Here is a 21,126-nt window from a genome sequence, read left to right as displayed (position 1 = left end):
CCTTATTTTTCATGGCTGGCCTTCACTAGTGTTAGGCTGTTCCAGCTGGAATGTATGCTGTGTATTTAATCTGTTTAAATAAAAGCCAGTTATTTAGTTTAACACAATGCTAAGTTTGTGAGGGCTACAATCTAGTTTTCCTTTGTAACTTCCTTGTTATCTGGCACATACATCACTAGCTAATATTGTTCACTGAGTATACAATGCCACGATGCATTGTGATTTGAAAAGAAAGTGAGAGAATCTGCGTGATTACCACACACACCAAGATCTTATATATCGTTTTATTTTTCTGCTGTCTTAAAATTTTACTGGCTATTTACAAGTTGAAAATAGTGGTCTGAAGAATACCTATATTCTTAAGGAAGCATAGCTACAATATAGTAACATGCCAAAGAAACCTGACCAGTCACACTCTTCCAGACATGGAGAAGAGAAAGGCAGTGAGAGAAGATGGAGGAGAATGCATTCCTTTAAACAGAGTCCCTGGATGGGTGTTTACTGCTACCAAAACCTTGCTCTTGCAACCATCTTTACCTCTTCCTGAATGAGAGGAGTTTGAGTTAAGGAAAACAATATTAGGGACAGGGAAATAGAAAAGTGAGGTGAGAGCTGGGGATGGGAGTGTATACCTACAATCTCCACTTTGGAGGCAGAGGCAGGGGAGCACAATGAGTTTGAGGCTAACCTGATCTACAAAGTTCAAGACCCAGCCAGGAATACACAGCAAAATCCTGTCAAAAGAAGGAGGAGAAAAGGCAGAGAAGGAGGATGAGAAGAAGAAGGAAGAAGGAAGGGAGGGAGGGAGGGAGGGAGGGAGTGTGGGAGGGAGGGAGGAAGGGAGAAAGAGAAAGAACATGGGATGGTATTGTGATCGGGAATGTATTTCTGTGTATTATTTTGTCCACCCACATGGTAGGCAGAACTCAAAACAGGTGTCGGAAAGATTTAACAGTATTGGGAAGGGAAAGTAGAGCAAAGTGGGGGGGGGGTCAGTTCATTCTTGACAAAGCCAAGCCAAGGGAAAGGATCCTTAGATGCATCAGCTCTTAGAGTCAAGAGCAGAGCATGAGTCATTTTGGGAAATCTTTGTACTGTCCTCCTAAGTTTACAATGAACATAAGCAGCACAAAATAAAGCCATATTGTCATAGCTTCTCCAACTGTCAACAAATCCTAGAGTCCCCTCTGGAGGGGAACCTCAGTTGAGGAGTTGTCTCCATCAGATTGGCCTGTGGGCAGGTCTGAGAGACATTTTTTTTATGTTGCTAATTGATGTAGGAGGGTCCATTCCACTGTACATAGTGCTGTTCCCAACTAGGTGGGGCTTGGCAGGATAAGAAAGCTAGTTGAGCAAGGCACTGGGGAACCAGCCAGCAAGCAATGTGCCTATGCTATGTGGCAACTGTTTCAGTTCCTGACTCCAACATCTTGTATTTGAGCCTTTACTGGCTTCTTTTGATGATAGATGGTAACCTAACTCACCCAGTGTGGCTTGGTTCATGGAACCATGACTAGGGGCAGCAAGGGAATGAAGAAATGACAGACAGACACACAGGAAAGCTTCAGTCAGGTGGTGTGGTGATGCAATATTCTTAAAGCATGTATTGCATTCTAAGAGACTGGAACTTTTGCCAGGCCTAACAGCCAGAGTTAATAATACACCTTGAGATCATTTAAGACTGGAGACTAGCATCCTACGGTGTACTTAGTCTGTTTTACCTGCCTCTAAGAGAACAATCTAAAAATCAACCTTGCTTACCTTGGATTTCCCATGTAATCAACTTTCACAACCTAAGCCAATACATAGCAGCAATCTTAAGTTATATACTTGTGGTGGTTTGAATGAGAATGGACCCTAAAGGCTCATATATTTGAACATTTGGTCCCCAGTTAGTGGAACTGTTTGGTAAGGTGTAGCCTTGTTGGAGGAGGTGTTTCACTGGAGGTTGGCTTTGATGTGTCAAAAGTCCATGTCAGCCCCAGTCTCTTTCATCTTTCTTGCCTGTGGTGGATGTAAGCTCTTAGGTATATCTCAGGGGGAGGGGTTAGCTAGTTTTGGTTGGAGGTCTCTGTAGACAAATAGTTCCAGCTGTAAACATCCAGGAGGAGAAGGATATATCTATATATCTATCTCTCTCTATATATTATATCATCATAAACACTTGTACTTGGACCAGAGGAAAATATGTGGCACATTGTCTTTTCACGCCTGACGAGTATGTAGAACCAGTTTTGCCAGTTTCCTATGGGTCCAAGGCCTTAGAGTCTTTAACATGACAGTCTCTATGTTGACAATACATATTCACTCAGGGCTTCAATCACTCCCAGAGCTTCCTTTGCTCCCAAAAATAACCTATAGGATGAAACCCTTTCCTCCTCAAGTTATTTTTAATCATGCTTAGTGTTTATTACAGCAACAAAAAGCAAACTAGAACAGAAATTGTTATGGGAGTGGGGTGTTGCTGCAGCAAACCAGACTGTGCTGTTTTGGGGAGCTGGAAACACTGTTGATTGCTCAGAGCTTCCTGGGTTATTCTGTGGGAGCTTGGAAGATAGGAATGCTGGGAGCAGTGCAGACGATGGAGGCTCAGCTTGGGAGGTTTTAGAGAACAGCAGACTCCAGTGGGGCTGGTTGTGTGATATTTTCAAGTTTGTGGAAGTGAAACCTTTTGTGCTGTAGTAGGAGATTGGATTAAGGGACCGGAATCACTGAGGTAAAATCTTCAGAGAAGCACTTCCTCGGGGTTAACACACATAAGCTATGGCCCAGCAGAGACCAGGGCTTCAGTTCAGGCTGGCAGGGAACTTGACAACATATGAGTCTCCCACCTGGTACTCGTTTTGTTGGCATTATAGCTCGAAAGATTGAAGGAGTCATGCAGTCTTTGAAAAGAGGCCAGGAGGAGCCACTGGTGAAAGTGCAGCCTCTGTTGCAGTGTAGCTTCCAGGATGCTGGAGAAGCTGGAGATGCTGCAGGTACCAGGAACATGGAAAAACCACCAAGGACAGCAGCAGCTGTGGAGTGGAACCAGCCTGAGTCCACCAACCATGCTTATTGTAGATTGCAGAGCCAGAGAGGTAGGACTGTCCAAGCTGTTTGGAACTCAGAAGATCACAAATGAGTTTCAGACACTGAACCTTGAGCTACAGGATTTCATTTACACCGTTTAATTTTAGTTTTGCTTTCATCTGATTAGAACTATGTTTAATTTGATTAGAACTAACCCAGATCTTCCTTCTTAGAAGAAACTATGTGGCACTTTGGATTTTACAGGAACCCATAGTTAAGAGACTTCAAATATTTAAAGGGTACTTGGACTTTTAAATTGTTGAAAGTTTTTAAAGAGTATTAACTTTTAAGTTGTAGTGGATTAAAATAGTGTGATATTAAGATGAGCTCTAAGGAACAATCAATAAATGAAGCATTTTTGTTTTGTTTTGTTTGTTTTTTCAAGACAGGGTTTCTCTGTGTAGCTTTATAGACCAGGCTGGCCTAAAACTCACAGAGATCTGTCTGCCTCTGCCTTCTGAGTGCTGGGATTAAAGGCGTGTGCCACCATTGCTTGGCTATAAAGCATTATATTTTAAAGTGAAGTGTTTACTTGTCAAATTGAACAAGGCATGGAATATCATAATTACATTCATATACATATATGCATTGTGTATATATGCTTACATATATATGTATTAATATATATTAATAATATTTATATAGAGTCTATAAAGGGTGGTAGGCAAAGCAAAATGGAAAGGAAGAGAGAAAATTGTAGAAAAACAAAAGTTATGTCAATTGGTTGTGAGTTCAGCTGCTGCTAGAGTCTCAATATTTATGATAGCCACACTTCCTAGAAGGCCAATTTAGTAGTTTTAATGGAACATATGGACAATTTATACAATCTTTACCAAAGTGAGTCATTATTTTGAGACTGTGAGCTTGTACTTTTGGAATATAACTATTTCAATGAATCTAAACATCTTTCCTCAACAAGTATTAATTGAAATATTTTTTCTTAAGGATATATTGAAGGCAAACCAAACCCTGACCTGTGTTAGGAGAACTCTATGAAAGAAATGGGGTGTCGCATGGTTGTGAGGAGAGCACTCTGTGAGAGAAGTGGGGTGTTCCATGGCTGTGAGGAGATAGAAAAGCAAAAAGAGGCAAGAAGACACAACAGGGCCAGATCATCAGTGGGGAAATGATTTTTATCTTTTAAAAGTAGTGCAGAAATGCTTCTTGACAGGTTGGAAAAGTCCAAATAAATATAAATGTGCAAAAGCAAAGTAGAAGTCACAGGATTGTTTTCTTTTTAATAGTTCACTATTAACCTTAATGACAAATGACAATAAAAACAAAACATGGTAAATACATGAGCATGCCTATAGTCAGGTTTCCAGGGTTGGACTAATCATAAAAAAGAAAAGTAGTCGTGTGAGGAGGCAAATCGCTGAAGTAAAGCACCCCAACTAAATATATCTACACATCTCACTCACAAAGCTGACTTCCACAATTTTCACTTTGATTTTCTTCAATATGAAAGCATTTGTTTAATACCATCTTTGTACTGGTAAATGGATTCTTTCTTGCAATGTAAGTTCTTTATGGACTTTAAGAAGGCAGAGGATTGATGGGTGTTAGTGGCACATGCCTTTAATCCCAGCACTCTGGAGGCAGAGGCAGGTGGATCTCTGTGAGTTCGAGGCCAGCCTAGTCTACAGAGCGAGTGCCAGGATAGGCTCCAAAGCTACACAGAGAAACCTTGTCTTGAAAAACCCGAGAGAGAGAGAGAGAGAGAGAGAGAGAGAGAGAGAGAGAGAGAGAGAGAGAGAGGAGAGCCCAAGTTGGGGAGAAAAGGGTTTATTTTTCTTACACTTATATATTGCTGTTCATATTGAAGAAAGTCAAGATGGGAACTCAAGCAGGACAGGATACTTGAGGCAGGAGCTGATGCAGAGGTTATGGAAGGGTGCTGCTTACTGGCTTGCTTCCCCTGGCTTTCTCAGCTTGTTATAGAACCTAGGACCACTAGCCCAAGGTGACACCAACATTGTCTGGGCCCTCCCACACTGATCACTAATTAAGACACTATCTTACAGCTGGATCTCATGGCAACACTTCCTGAACTGAGACCCCTTCCTCTCTGATGACTCCAGCTGTTGTCAAGTTGATACAAAAACAGCCAGTACAGAACCCTCCACACCTTTTGCTAGGGAGGAAGTGTGGACTCATCTGCTTCCTTATCTCCAGCCCTTTCTTCCCACCCTGAATCAGAGTTTTCCCCATCTCTCCCATTCTGAAGGCAGCCTTCTTCCTCCTCAGTTACGTCCTTCCTCTTGAGTTCTCAAGTCTCCTTCTTTATTTCCCATCTTCCTGTCAATCCCAGAAGGCTCTAGAGTTTAGTTCTTACACTCTGCTTCCTGCTCCCACACTATTCTTAATTTTTCTGGAGGATGGGAGGCAGCCAAAATTTCTCCTGTGTCTTTCTCACACCAGATACAGAGAGGTGACTTAATACTCAGGCCCCATGGCAAGGTCCTTGTCCCTGAGGGCTTCATTAAAACGATATTACCTTCAGCACTAAATGAGGGTGTGACTCTCAGTACCAGAGCACTTGCCTAGCATGCTCCATGCCTGTCACTGGTTCTTTACAGTACACCCGTTCACTAGAGACACTTACATGGACCCCAAACAAGAGGGTATGGTCAGTTCTTTCAGAGAATGGGAAGATGAATGGCTGGTTATCAAAAGGGGAAAAATAGAAGGACATGAGGGCTTTTCCTGTCACATGTTCACTTTCTGGGAAGATGGCTGGCCTGTACCACTCTGGACAATGAAGGCTTTCTGTATGATCGTCCAGTAGCTCCCCTGTCTTCTGACAAGGGACACACCTAGGCATGTAATTCTTTACTCCAAGCCCTGAAATTTTTCCATGTTTTTCAACTGTGTTTCTGAAAATTCTGTTATGGTAGCATCATATTTTTCAGACTCCCAAACCCTTCCTTTTCTGCACATAGCATCTACACTGAGGGTGTTACCAAATTTAGGAGCACTCTGTGGCTTCAGTCAGAGTTCTTCAGAGCACACTGATAGAAGACCATCATGGAAATGTCCAAGGTTAAATTGCTTGAGCTTGTCTGCCAGCATTTATTTTTTCTTTGCTGAAAAGACTTCCAGTTCTTTGGAAAGCTGACTTCTCATGAGGTTTGTTTAAACACTGATGTTGAGCCTGCCACTTTTCAAGGAGGCTCTTAGGTTTATTAATTTTAGATATTACCCCAAATCTGTCTTACTCCACTTTTTTCTCCTGTAACAAATAGCAGATGCTGGACAGTTTATAAAGCAAGGAGATTTTTGGACCTGGAGTCTAAGAGTGAGGTGCTATAGGCTTCAGCTCTACTTTTGGGAAGGGTCTTGTACTGCTGCATTCATTGTGGAAAGCAAATAGCAAACAGCCCATGTGAAAAAAAACAGGAAAGTGGATTGTCATACCCTTTATAACTAGCACTCATGGTCACTATCCCAGTCCCATGAGAATAAGCTCATTTGGGGAGATGGCATGAATGCCTTCATGAGATCTCCATCCTGATGGGTCAAATTGCTCCCAGTAGGTTTTATCTCCCAACACTGCCACACAGAAGAAACATCCCTCAGTGTGGATTTGAGTGTGGACAAATACACTCAAGTCACAGTAATGACCAGGATAGTTCAGAAATGCCAAAACCTTCCCAGAGTCTTCTCACCAAAGCCAGCCTCTGTCAGATGTGGAGATGAAAGTGTGAGGATTCCCCATAGTTCCTGCTACTGTAGAGCTACCTCCCTGGAGTATTTGTCATACTGACAGTCATGGAAAACCTTGGTATATTAATTGGGTGAAGACCTGGTGCTCTAGACTTCCAGACTGAGCTCCCATAGCATAATGGGAGAGCAGTCCTCCCCACCAACGAACTATGCCTCCCATACTGTTTTGTCCATTGTATGTGTGCATGTATGTGTGGATGCATATGTGTGTGCAGGTACGTGGGTGTGCATGTGGAGATTAGAGGACAACTCAGATGTTATTTTTCAGGTGTTGTTCATTTTGCTTTTTATTTATTTAGTTTTTTTTAACATTGTCATTATCCTGGAACTCACTAATTAGGCTAAGTTGACTGTCTAGCAAACTCTAAGAATCCACTGGCTTCTGTGTCCCTAGCTCTGGTATTTCAAGTATGTTCCACCATGCCCAGCTTTTTAAATTTTTTAATTGAAAAAAGTTTTATTCAATATAATCTGACCATGGTTTCCCTTCCTCCAACTCCTTCAAGATCTTTCTCACCCTCCAACCCACTCAACTTCAAACCCCCTTTCTCTATATATTTAGAAAGCAAATAAACAGGCAAATAACTACAAAAAATCCCACCAAGCAAACAGAAAACAATATAAAAAATACAAGAAACAAAGTATAAAAACACGAAGTCAGTCTTTAAGGACTTAAAGTCCTTGTCAAACATAACTTTCATTAGAGTTACCTCAAGATATTTTATGTTCTTTGTGGCTATTGTGAAGGGTGATGTTTCTCTGATTACTCTCTCTGCTCATTTATCATCTATATATAGGAGGGTTACTGATTTTTTTTTTTAGTTAATCTTGTATCTTGCCAATTTACTGAAGGTGTTTATCATCTGCAGGAGTTCCCTGTTAGACATTTTTGGGTCACTTAAGTAAACTATCTTATCATCTGCAAATGGCCAAAAGCCACTTAAGGAATTGGTCAACATCATTAACCATCAGGGAAATGCAAATTAAAACAACTCTGAGATGCCATCTTACACCTGTCAGAATAGTTAAAATAAAGAACACCAATGACAGCTTATGCTTGAGAGGATGTAGAGAATGTATGCAATGTTGTACAGCCATTTTAGAAATCAGTATGGCAGTTTCTCAGGAAAATGACTATTGATTTACCTCAAGACCCAGCAATTCCACTCTTAGGCATATACCCAAAATGCACACTAATACCACAGGGACTTCTGTTCAACTCTGTTCATAGCAGCATGATTTGTAATAGCCAGAACCTGGAAGCAACCTAGATGTCCCTCAACTGAAGAATGGTTAAAAAAAAAAAGTGGTACATTTTATACAATGGAGTACTACTCAGCAGTAAAAAACAATGGAATCTGAGTGAGGTAACTCTGACAAAGAAAGTCAAACATGGTTTGTACTCACTCATAAGTGGATATTAGATGTAGAGCAAAGGATAACCAGCCTTCAATCTACAACTCCCAAGAAGCTAGGAAACAAGAAGGATTCTGAGAGAGAGAGACATTCATGGACCCCTGGGAAGAGGAAAGGGATAACATCTCCTGAGTAAATTGGCAACATGGAGGGAGAAAGGTAGGAGAGGAGGGGAGAAGGGGAAGGGGAGGAGAACATGAGGGATCAGGAAGGTGGAGTTGGGGGAAGGACAGAGAAGGAGAGCAAGAAACGATACACCTTGATAGAGGGAGCCATTATGGGCTTAATGAGAAACCTGGCACTAGGGAAAATCCATAAGGATGACACCAACTAACAATCTAAGCAATAGTGGAGAGGCTTACCTTAAATGCCCTTCCCCTATAATGAAATTGATGATTACCTTAAATGCCATCATAGACCCTTCATCCAATAACTGATGGAAGCAGAAGCAGAGTTTCACAGCTAAGCACTGAACCAAACTCCTGGAATCCAGATGTTGAGAGGGAGGAGTGATAAGCAAAGGAGTAAAGACAATGTTGGGGAAAACAACAGAAATAGCTGACCTGAGCAAGTGGGAGCTCACAGACTCTAGACTGACAGCTGGGTCCCCTGAATGTGGGTGTCAGTTGGGGGGGCTTGGGCAGTCTATGGGACCACTGGCAGTGGAACTAGTATTTTTCCCTAGTGTATGAACTGGATTTTTGGAGCCCATTCCCTATGAAAGGATACTTTTTCAACCTAGATACAGGAGTGGGAGTGGGTGTGGGAGGGAGAAGGTCTTGGTCCTGCCCCAAATTATGTGACAGCTTTGATGGTTCCTCATGAGAGGTCTCTCCTTCTCTGAGGAGTGGAAGGGGGGGTCAGATGGGGAGATGGTAGGGGGAGTGGGAGAGCAGAAGGGAGAGGGAACTGGGATTGGTGTGTAAAAAAAAAAGATTGTTTTAATGTTAATAAAAAACACAAAGTCAGAAACCAAAACATACAGGTGAAAAACCAGTAAGATAAAAAATATGTTCAGACAAAGCTTTAGGACATGCAAAGTCTATAAAAATACTGTTGAATTTGTTTTGTATTTCTCATATACTGATGGGCATGGGATTATTCCTTAAGGGTGGTTGACATTCTCAAAGAGACTCCATTAGAGAGAGCTAATTTTTCCTTTGCATGTGGTTGCCAAGTGTGGATGATCAGGAATGGGAGCCCACATGCTATCAGTCACAACTGTCCTCAGTCACGCTGTGCACCACCTATGTTCTCTGCCCAGATGCGCTACTCAGTGATAGCCAGTCAGCTTTACCCTTCACTGTCTTTGTCAGCAGATTTGGTGAGACAACTTGGAATTCTTAAAGGGGGATTTAGTTAAAAGAGGGGGGAGGGAGAGAGAGAGAAGAGAGAGAGAGAAGAGAGAGAAGAGAGAGCTTTGCCACATTAAAATAGTTTAACAGTTATATGAGAGGATAATTAATTTAATTGTGATTTATATAATGTCAATTCTAATCATTATTGGTATCAGTTTGGTAATTCTTGTTTTATCCCTAAAAGGTTGGTTGTATGAATGCCAAGATTCAGGCCTTGGAAAAGGTTACTAAAGAAAATAATGCAACTTTGACTGATAAAACAGAATAATTTATTAAAACAGATAATAGAGGTTTTAGACAAAGACAGAAGAATTTAAGTGTAAACCAACATCAACATTATATTATGAAATTAGAAAGGAACAGCCCAAGATTCTCAAAAACAAACAAACAAAACAAAAAACAACCTTACTTTATCCAGTCACCCACCATACAGGAACAATTTCCAAATGATAGATAGGTATTGCCAAGGCTATGTAAAAGCTAGTTGGATTCCTGTGTAAATGGTATATTTGAGGAAATTTAAGTAAGCAATAATCTCAAATGGTATGCATTCACCATAAGTGAGGCAGATGTTTAATTCATGGTCAACTAGTAACAGAATTATCCTACAAGTCTGGAAAGACTTGGTTACAGCAGTATCGGAATCTAATCCTAGTGCTAGAGGTATGGAAATTTCCCAAGACCAACTTCTTATAAAGGGCAATTATTCTGATGTACAAAGACAGTCTATACATGATGACCACACATTTGCTCTGTGCTGTGCAGCAGCTTTGAATACTTGGGACAGAATTGAAAAAGTCAGAAAGAGAACTGAGTCATCTACTAAAGTTATAAAGGGCCCAAATGAAAACCTCAATGATTGTTTGTGAAGACTGACTTCAGCAGTAAATAAAATGATATCATATGGAGAAGCTAGGAAATAATAATTGAATCTTTGGCTTTTGGAAATGCTAATTCACAAGGTAAAAGGGAAATTAGGCCTTTAAAGTCAAGATCAGCACCCATAGAGGAATGGATCCCAGATATAGTCAATATTGAATCTCTTAACCATGATGATGCTTGGATAGGAGAGGTGATTTCCAAAGGCTTGAAGAAAAATCAAAATGTCAGATGTTTTAATTGTGGTAAACAAGGTCACCTAAAAATCAACTGTAGGCTGAACATTCCTAGAAATAATTTTTTTTCTAGGAATAATCCAAACAGGAGGCCCTGCCTTCTGGAGTATGTGGACAGTGTGGCAAAAGTCAACAATGGACCAGTGAATGCAGATCAAGGGACAGACAAGGTAACCCTTTGCCATCAGGAAACAGCCTGGGAGGCCTCTTGCAAGTCCCAGTGTCAAATTTGGTTCAATCATTCCCTGTCACCATGGGGGAACCTCCTTTCCAGAAAATTAAAGGATCTAATGCCTAGTGTAAAAACCATACTACCCTGAATAATAGAACAGTTTTAGAAGATAAAAAAAAAATCAGGAATAACCATAAAACAAATTATTTTGGCAAACTTCAATAAATGATCAAAGACCAAAGTTAAAAATATGAATAAATGACATTCTACAGGAGAAGCAAAGCTATAGATGCCATCAAAACTGATATAGGTTAGATTTGAACTAGAGAGACCTCTTGATTAGAAGAGGTGATAGTTTGTCACTTAGTGTGGCCAGTCAATCTAAACTAACCTATAAAACAGAAATGCTTTTCATTTGATCAGATATAACTTGTCAAAAGGGATCTTCCCCAAAGTTAGGTTTGGGGCAGAGTTTTGTTATTGTTTTCCTGAGAGTAGAGGCATCCAACTAAGGAATCTGGACAAATGAGACATCTGAAGAAAAAGAACAAATCATCCAGAAAAAAATGTCCCAAGAAAAAGTAAATTGTCCTATTGGTGTATCATATTTCCAACAGGATAGAATTTCATAAATCTTCCCAAATGTTCATTTCTTCTGTTCTCTATAGACAGAAGTAGTAGTTTTAGTTCAATTAAAAATTAAAGCTGGCTTTGGAATTGGAACATGGCTTCTTCTTTCTTTAAACACAATATGCTTGTTAAAAGTAAAATCCAAAGTCTCTGTCTCATGTCAGAAGAGCCACCAGATATGGGACAGAAGAAAAAGCACAATTAAAGGACCATTCTATTTCCAATAATATTGTGATTCTTTGATTTTCTTTTGTCTCTTTAAAACTTTTCTTAATGTATAAATATTATCTGAAAATTTATAAGATTAACATACACATATAACCGTTTGTCCTGATATTAATGGTCATATGTAGTGATATATTATTTATGATTTACTAAAGTGTGCCTGGGGATTAAGAAAGTAAATTCAGCCACAAGCCATAGAAGCCAGGCACACACCTTTAATCCCAGCAGCCAGAAGATAGGAGGTGGTGGTATACATGTTTAATCCTAGGACTCAGGATTAAGAGGTAAATGGATCTCTCTGAGTTCAAGGCCACCCAGGGATACATAAGATTGAATCAGTCTAAAAGAGTAACATATCACATGCCTTTAATCCCAGAACTAGAGGGATACGAAATATAGAAGCAGTGTCTTCAGTATTCAGTAAGAAGCATTCATTCTCCAGCCATGCTGAGGAGATGTTATAGTCTGAGGTTTGGTGAGAGCTTTTGGAGATAGGATCAGCCCATTGAGCCTGAGGTAGAGGTAAGTAACTAGTGACCAGCTGCTTTGTTTTCCTGATCTTCAGCTTGAAGTTTGAACCCCAATATCAGTCTCTGGGTCTTTTATTTATATGTGCAATAGTCATATAGAGTACTAATTCTAGAAAAAGTCTTCACCTGACTTCCTGTACATGATTTTGGATTTGAGTCTTTATAAGGTAACTAGGAATTAAGTTTTTGTACTCTGGATGTACATAGCAAATTATGGTCCTTTAACCTCTTTGAGATCTGCTGCATATGACATTTAAAATGTTTTTCTGCAGTGGAATATGACCATGGCTAATAATGACCTTTGAAGTATCCAAGAGAAGGATGGGGCCCCACAATAATGATTCCACCAGGACTATGGTAACACCATGACTTTGGACCACAAACTGCTCAGGACAATTTCAAGGTGGCTAGCTGAGATGGTCCAACCTCACAGACTACTGTAGCCAGGACCTGACATGAGCCTTGTACTTTCCCATTTCATAGAGACTAGACAACAAATTATACAGCTAGCTCTCCTAGGATTTTACATTAATCCCATTTTTTCAGGGTCCCCTAAAGATGCCATTACTCCCAGACAACAGGAAGTAATTTTAAGAACATAATGCTCTCCTTCCCAAGAGGTAGGGTTGGAAGTTTTTGGTCATTCAGTAAGTTATGGATATTTGCCATCATTTAGGGAAGTTGATTACAAGTTGTTATTGGTCATGGTCAGAAAAAAAGCTGAACAAAGGAGATTAGATTCAAAGATCTTATTCTGAAAAGAAAAAGGGGGAATACAGAGATGACAAGATAAAACGGTAGATTATTGAATCTACTTTTAAACCAAAATAGCAACTACTAGTTTTAAATATGCTATATCAGTATGGATTTTGTATATTGACACAAATTTGAGGTTATTTTTGTTATACTGTAAACATGTTTCTACTCTTGTTTAAGATATTTTTGTATGTTGATACAAATTTAAGTTTATTTTTGTTAGAACATACTGTACATACATTTCTATTCTTGTTCAAGGTATTGTACCTATACAACTCATTTAACAATGTAATGTTAATTTCTAGTTCTTAAAAGCTATTATTTCAAACTATTTAGGATAATAAAAATTAGTTAGTAGTCACCTATTACAATCAAACTTGTAATCATGTATGTTTTCAAGGTCAAACAGAGATGCAGTTTATACACACAGGTGGTCAAACATTACAGAGATTTACAGAATATGGCATTTAAGATGTTTTAATAGAAAAGTTTTTTAATGAAAATGAGACATGTCTGCTCCTGGAAGCACTAATCTATTTCAAAGAAGATAATGAGCATAAAAGAAACTCCATACGGAGTTTACTTTCTTTGTGGCAAAAGTTAGGCACTGGGCAAGAGACTGCCCTTACCTTGACTGCTAACAGTATGTTGTCCAAACTGAACAAGCAGGACACATAAAAATATGACTGCTGAATTTTGCCAAGACAAGGCAGGACAGTCCATGAAAAATCCTCCTTCACAGAAAAGTTTGCCAAAGAATCTAGGTCTGTTGTCTGAAAATGAATGCCCCAACATTACACAGGAACCTTGGGTATTGTCAAGCTAGCCAGCTGTTCTGTCATTTCTGAGTTTTAGAAGTTGTTTGCTCCACAGTTCCTGTTTACTCAGGTGATATTATTTCCTTCTGAGGTCTCTGATGGAGTTGAAGATTAGATAGTTATAGTTCTTCTTGTTACCAAATTCAGAAAAGAAACTCACAAAAGAGATGTAAAGTGTATATGGTTGAGAGACATAAAAAGTAGTTTGAGTTAATAATACAAGTTAGGATAGAAAGTGAAATAGGTACATCACTTTGGACTCACCAAGATAGGATAGATAATGGAATATGTTCTCTGAATTTGTTAAATGCAAATGGACTAGACATTGTCAATGTACTTATTGCCTGTATATATTTGCATATAGTTATTGTACTTACTGCATGTAGTTTTACTATGTTAGTTAAAACATTCACTGTATTTAGAAAAAAAGGAGAAATGTGTGATATTTTGATTGTGTTCTAGCAAATAAATCTTTCTTGGAGTCAGAGGGTGGAGCTAGACACTATCTGAACTAAATTAACCATAGAGGTTTGGAGGACTATAGAAAGAGGAGACAGGAAGTAGTAAGGTAGGGCAGAGAGAGGATCTAGGCCCTTTTGGATGGATGAACTGAAGAGGTAGGAATGCACTGGTGCCTGCTCCCTGCTCTTAGATCCTTCAGGTTCTTACCCCAATATCTAACTCCTGAGTTTTTATTGATAAAAATTAATTAGATTAATGCTTCAGGTAAATATCAAACTCAGATACAAATTCTGCAGTTTACAATGGCGACCTGCATGCATGGTACAATAGTGCAAAAGGGCAATAGTGGCACAAATGCTGTGGGATTAAACAACCACTATCTGGTTAGATTAAAGGCCCACTCCACAAAATGGAACACATGCTGGCATGGGCAATAGGCTCTGGGCCTAGGAGAAAACGAAATATTGTTTGTTGTTCAGCCAAGGGATCATAGCAATAAAATAACTCCTAATGATGTTCTTCTATACCCGAAGATCAGTGTCTTGATCAGCCATCATCAGAGAATCTTCCTCTTGCAGTAGGTGAGAACAGAAGCAGAGACCCACAACTAGACAATGTGCAGATAATGAGAGATATTGGAATAGTCAGTTCTCAATAAGATGCCTGCATCAAACCATCTCAGAGCTCAGAAAGTTACCCAGAAGAAGGTTTGTTTTATATGTTCGTACGTACGTACGTACATATGTATATTATATCATGGATTCTGTGTATTGACTACAATTCCTCCTTGTGAGGCAAACACTTTAGGAATTGAGCTATCTAAACTACCTACCCAGTTCTGTTTATTTCTTTTCCTTTTGAGACAATATCTTATTAACTCACCCAGGCTGCATTGACATTTTGCCCCATCCAGCCTTAGTAAACCCATGGGTAGTTGGGATTACAGGTCTGTGCTACAATCCTGGCTCAGGATGTGTTTCTGGTGTCCAGATGTGTTCTGTAATGGCCACATTGATGTGGACCTGAACTTTGTTTTCAATAATGTCAGTGTGCAGAATACTAGTGGAAAAGAGATGCAGTGTAGAAAAGAGATGCTCTGTGTAGAACACAGAGCAGTCTTGTTTGTTTCCAGAATAGTGAAAGGGTAGGTCTGTCAGGGATGAAATTTGAGTATGCTTGTGGGCAGGTCCATGTAAAATATTGGCTGTTTTTAGGTTGAGGTTTCTCAGCTGTGGTGTGAATTCCTGAGACACCAGATTTTATATGAGCTTCTTTGCCTCAACCAAAGGGGACATGAAAGCCATGCTACCCGCTTGCCCTTCACCATGTACTTCTTTGCTTCTGACCCTAGAGGCTCATGTCTTGTGACAGAATGCATAAAACCATGGAGACATACTTCTTGGCTTGCAAGTAGAGTAAAACCTCAGACAATTATCAGTCATTGGCACATTGGAATAAAAGCATGTTGTTTCACTTGTTGGAGTCTACATCACCCAGGCTGCTTACAGACATAGAGAATTAAATAAAGAAGGGACTAGTTTTCATTGCTCTGGGCACTGGGCCTGAAAGTTCCAGTTGCTCTTGCTGCTCACAGAATTGTACTGTTCCAGTCTGCAGGACTAATTCAGGTGCTGATATCAAAGGGCTGTTCTGAATTATGCTTGGGAGGATGTATCTAGAATCTTTTACCTGGCTGCTAAGCAAATTTGCATCACCCAATACTACTTGAGAACAGGAGCCTAGACTGCTAGAGAACAGGTATCCTAAAAGAAAATACAAAACAAAACATCACCACCAGCAGCAACGACAAAATGATAGAGTATGTGGCCAAGATGATGACGGCCTGACCACCCCTATATGTAAATAAGAGTTGGAAGTACATGGATAAAACTGAAAGGATCTTTGAATTCCTGTCCACATGATAACAGTGTTTGAATTCAGTTCAAGCCCTGGAAGTAGGTCTGATGATGTTAAGTACCTATGAAACACTACTGCACACTGTCTCGAGTTGGAATGGACTGTTACAAAGAGATAATATGTCATCAGAAGGTAGAGGAGCATACGGGTTCCTTCATGAGGCAAGTGGTTGAACCAGATTAGTTTAATAACCCTGAGAGTTTAAGGCAAAAGTACCTATGTTTGCTTCAATTAATGCTTAAAGTGTAACAAGACATCCATGTAGTAGTAAAACAATGCACTCTGTGCCTTGATAAATGAAAGGGATTCTTTTTATTTAAACTTGCTTAATCCACTGCCATATTTTAAAAATAGTACTCACTACTTGTCTCTGAAAATATTTTTTTGTATTTTTACCTTCCATCTTCCTTCCAATCTTCTCTACCTCTCTACCCTTTCATTTTGAGATAGCATCTCACTATGTAGCCCAGGATTGCCTAAAACTCACAATTCTCCTGCCTCAGCCTCCAGAATATTGAGATTACAGTGTTTGGCTTTACACATGACTGTCTTTTAAACAATTTCCACTTTTTTCAATGTTTGCTGCCTCATCAATGCAATGATCAATTTGTCCCACCCAGTGTCCTATGAGAGAGAGATAGCATTACCATAAGTAAGAGTCCCAACAATGCTCTGTGTGCCAGAATACCAAAGTCTTCCCATGTCAGGTCTCATGTAGTTCTCTTGGTAATCTTCTGAAACCAACGCTGTGTGATCACATTTGGCAGAAGAGCAACTTGATATGCAGAGTATGGTTCAGTCCACTGAAAGCCACACATCTGCAGTACCAATGGGATCTGGAAAATCACCTTTCTAATTGCCTTCACCAAGACACACTTAAACTACTGACTCAGAAGTGGAGAGAAAAGAATCTAGTATGTTAAGAAGTGTGGAATGTGGTGATTTCCTAAGATATCACAGGAAAAATATTTTTGTGTCTCTCCTAGGATACAAAAACAATCCAGTACTCTTTGCTCATTTCCATAAATTGCTAGATTAAACTGACTTCCTGAAACTTATATTAAAAGTAAAGTATTTCGCAACACACACTATGTAAGGCTCTTTTTAAAAAGACAAGTTGTATTTTTTAATTAAATTTGTTTATTTTAATTAATTAATTAATTTTTGCTAGCACTTTTGAACATCTATGCCTCAAATACAAGAGCATATACATTTATGAAGGTAATACAGGTAGGTCAAAACCCACACATTAATAGTGGGAGATTTCAACACCCCACTGTCACCAATGGACAGGTCTGCCAGACAGAAAATTAACAGAGAAATAAGGGAACTAAAAGATGTTATGACTCAAATGGACCTAACAGATAGCTATAAAACATTTCCAAACACAAAAGAATATACCTTCTTCCTGACACCTCTTGGAACCTTCTGTAAGATTGAATACATACTCAGGCACAAAGCAAATCTCAAAGGATACAAAAAAATTGGAATAAACTTCCCTATCTTATTGGATCACCATAGCTTAAAGTTAGAATTCACAACAACACAAATTACAGAAAGCCTTCAAACACATGGAAACTGAATAACACTCACCTGAATCACCTGTGTCAAGGAAGAAATAAAGAAATTAAAGAATTCCTAGAATTCAATGAAAATGAATGCATAACATACTCAAATTTATGACACAATATGAAAGCAGTGCCTACATAAAGAATTTGGACAAATATCACACTATAGGGACTTAACAACACAACTAAAAACTCTAGAACAAAAAGAAACAAAAACACCCAGGAGGAGTAGATGGCAGGAAATAATCAAACTGAGGGCTGAAATCAATAAACTATAAACAAAGAGAACAATATAAAGAATCAATGGAACAAAGAGTTAATTCATTGAGAAAATCAACAATATAAACAAACCCTTATCCAAATTAACCAAAAGGCATTGAAAGAATATCTAAATTAACAAAATCAGAATTGAAAGGGGGACATAACAAAACAGATACTGAGGAAATCCACAGAATCATTAGATCATACTTCTAAAAGCTATACCACACAAAATTGAAAAATCTAAAAGAAATGGACATTTTTTTTTGGTTAGGTACCACACACCAAAATTAAATTAAGACCAGATAAACATGTAAATAAACCTATAACCCCTGAGGAAATAGAAGCAATCCATAAAAGTCTCCCAACAAAAATAGCCCAGAGCCAAATGGTTTCAGAGCCAAATTCTGTCTGAATTTCAAAGAAGAGTTAATACCAATATTCCTCAAATTGTTCTACAGGATAGAAATAGAAGTACCATTGCCAAACTTCTTTTATAAGGACACAGTTACTCTGATATCCAAACCATGCAAAGTTGCAACAAAGAAAGAAAACTACAGACCAATCTCCCTCATGAACTCTGAGGCAAAAATACTCAATAAAGAATGGGCAAACTGAATCCAAGAACATATAAAAATCTATTGTGAACAAGTAGGCTTCATACCAGAGATCCAGGGAAAGTTCAACATATGAAAATCTGTCAATGTAATTCACAATATAAACAAACTGAAAAAAAATACCACACGATCACCTCATTAGATTCTGAAAAAGCCTTTGGCAAAACTCAACACCCATTCATGATAAAGGTCTTGGAGAGATCAGGTGTATAAGGAACATAACTAAACATAATAAAAGCAATGTACAGCAATCTGACAGTCAACATCAAATAAAATGGAGATAATCTCAAAGTGATTCCACTATAATCAGGAACAAGACAAGGCTCCACACTCTCTCCATATCTATTCAATACAGTACTCAAAGTTCTAGCTAGCACAATAAGTTAACAAGAGGAGATCAAGGGGCTACAAATTGGAAAGGAAGAAGTCAAATTTTCACTATTTGCAGATAATACAATAATATACATAAATGACTCCAAACATTCTACTAGGGAATTCCTAAGCACCCTTTACAATAGCAACAAACAACATAAAATATTTGGGGTAATGTTAACCAAAGAAGTGAAAGACATGCATGTCAAGAACTCTAAGGCTTTAAAGAAAGAAACTAAAGAACTTATCAAAAAATGGAAAGGTCTCCCATGCTCTTGGAGAGGTAGGATTAATATACCAAAAGCAATCTATAGATTCAATGCAATCTCCATCAGCATCCCAGCAACAATTCTTCACAGAAAAATACTCACTTAATATGGAAAAATGAAAAAAAAACCCAGAACAGCCAAAACAATCCTGTACAATAAGGGAGCTCCTGGAGGTATCACCATCCTTGTTTTCAGGCTCTCCTATAGAGTTATAGTAATAAAAACAGCTTGATACTGGCATAAAACAGACAGGTAGACCAATGGAATCCTATCGAAGACCTATAAACACCTGATTTTTGACAAAGAGCCAAAATTGTACAATTGGAAAAAGAAAGCTTCTTTGACAAATGGTGCTGGCACAACTTAACGTCAACAGCTTCCTGGGTTCTGCCACCACTTTAGGGCTCCCAAATAACACACAGAGTCTTATATTAGTTACAATGCTGCTGGCCAATGACTAGGATTTCTTATTTGCTATCTCAGTCTTAATTATCAACCATAACTACGAATCTATATATTTTTATAATAACTTATCCTTGGGGTTGGGGAAGGAGAGGGAGAGGGAGCTGGGATTGACATATGAAGCAGGCTTGGTTCTAATTTAAATAAAAACAAATTTAAAAAAAGGAAAAAAAGAAGAAGGACTTATCTTACCAAGGACGCCAGCCTTATGCATCCTCTCTTCCTGGGATCACATGGCAACTCTCTGTTTCCTACATTTCCCAGAATCCTCCTTCTCTCATAGTCCTGCCTAACTTACTTCCCTATTGGCCAATAGTGTTTTATTTATCTACCAATAAGACAAACATATACACACAAGTACCTCCCCCATCAGATCCATATTTATTTCCATGCATAAAACTCAAGTTCAAGTGGATCAAGGACCTCTAAGTCCAGTTACACTGAGCTGATAGAAGAGAAAGTGGGAACTAGTCTTGAATATATTGACACAGGAAAGTACTTCCTAAATAGAACACTAGTAGCACAGAAACTGAGATCAGCATTTAATAAATGGGACCTCCTAAAACCAAAAAGCTTCTGTAAGGCAGAGGACATGGTAAATAAGGCAAAACTACAGAATGGGAAAAGATCTTCACCAACCCCACATCCAGCTGAGGGCTGATCTCCAAAATGTATAAAGAACTCAAGAAACTAGACATCAAAATACCAAATAATCCAGTTAAAAATGGGGCATATATCTAAACAGAGAATTCTCAACTGAAACATCTCAAATGGCTAAAAAACATTTAAGGAATTACTCAACATCTTTAGTCATCAGGGAAATGCAAATCAAAAAAAAAAAAACTCTGAGATACCATATTACATCCGTCACAATGGCTAAGATCAAAAATAATGATGCCAGCTTATGTTGGACAGGTTTTGGAGAAAGGGTAACACTCCTCCACTGCTGGTGGGTGTGGAAACTTGTACAACTACTTTGGAAATCAGCATGGTGGTTTTTCAGAAAATTGTGAAACAATCTACCTCAAGACCCAGTGATACCACTCTTGGGCATATACCCAAAGAATGCTCAGTCATACCATAAGAATAATTGCTCAACAATGTTAATAGCATCATTATTTGTAATATCCAGAACATGGACACAACATAGATGCCCTCAACTGAAGAATGGGGTAAAGAAAATGTGGTACATTTACACAATAGACTATTATTCAGTGGTAAAAACCAATGACATCATGAAATTTGTAGACTAATGGATGGAACTAGAAAAAAAATCATCCTGAGTTTGGTAACCCAGACTAAGAAATATGTATGTACTCACTCATAAGTGGATATTAAATATAAAGCAAAGGGTTACCTGTCTACAATCCAGAGCTCCAGAGA

This window comes from Cricetulus griseus, chromosome 2 (genome assembly GCF_003668045.3).
Source record: "Cricetulus griseus strain 17A/GY chromosome 2, alternate assembly CriGri-PICRH-1.0, whole genome shotgun sequence".
NCBI lineage: Eukaryota > Metazoa > Chordata > Mammalia > Rodentia > Cricetidae > Cricetulus > Cricetulus griseus.
This window is presented reverse-complemented; position numbering follows the sequence as displayed.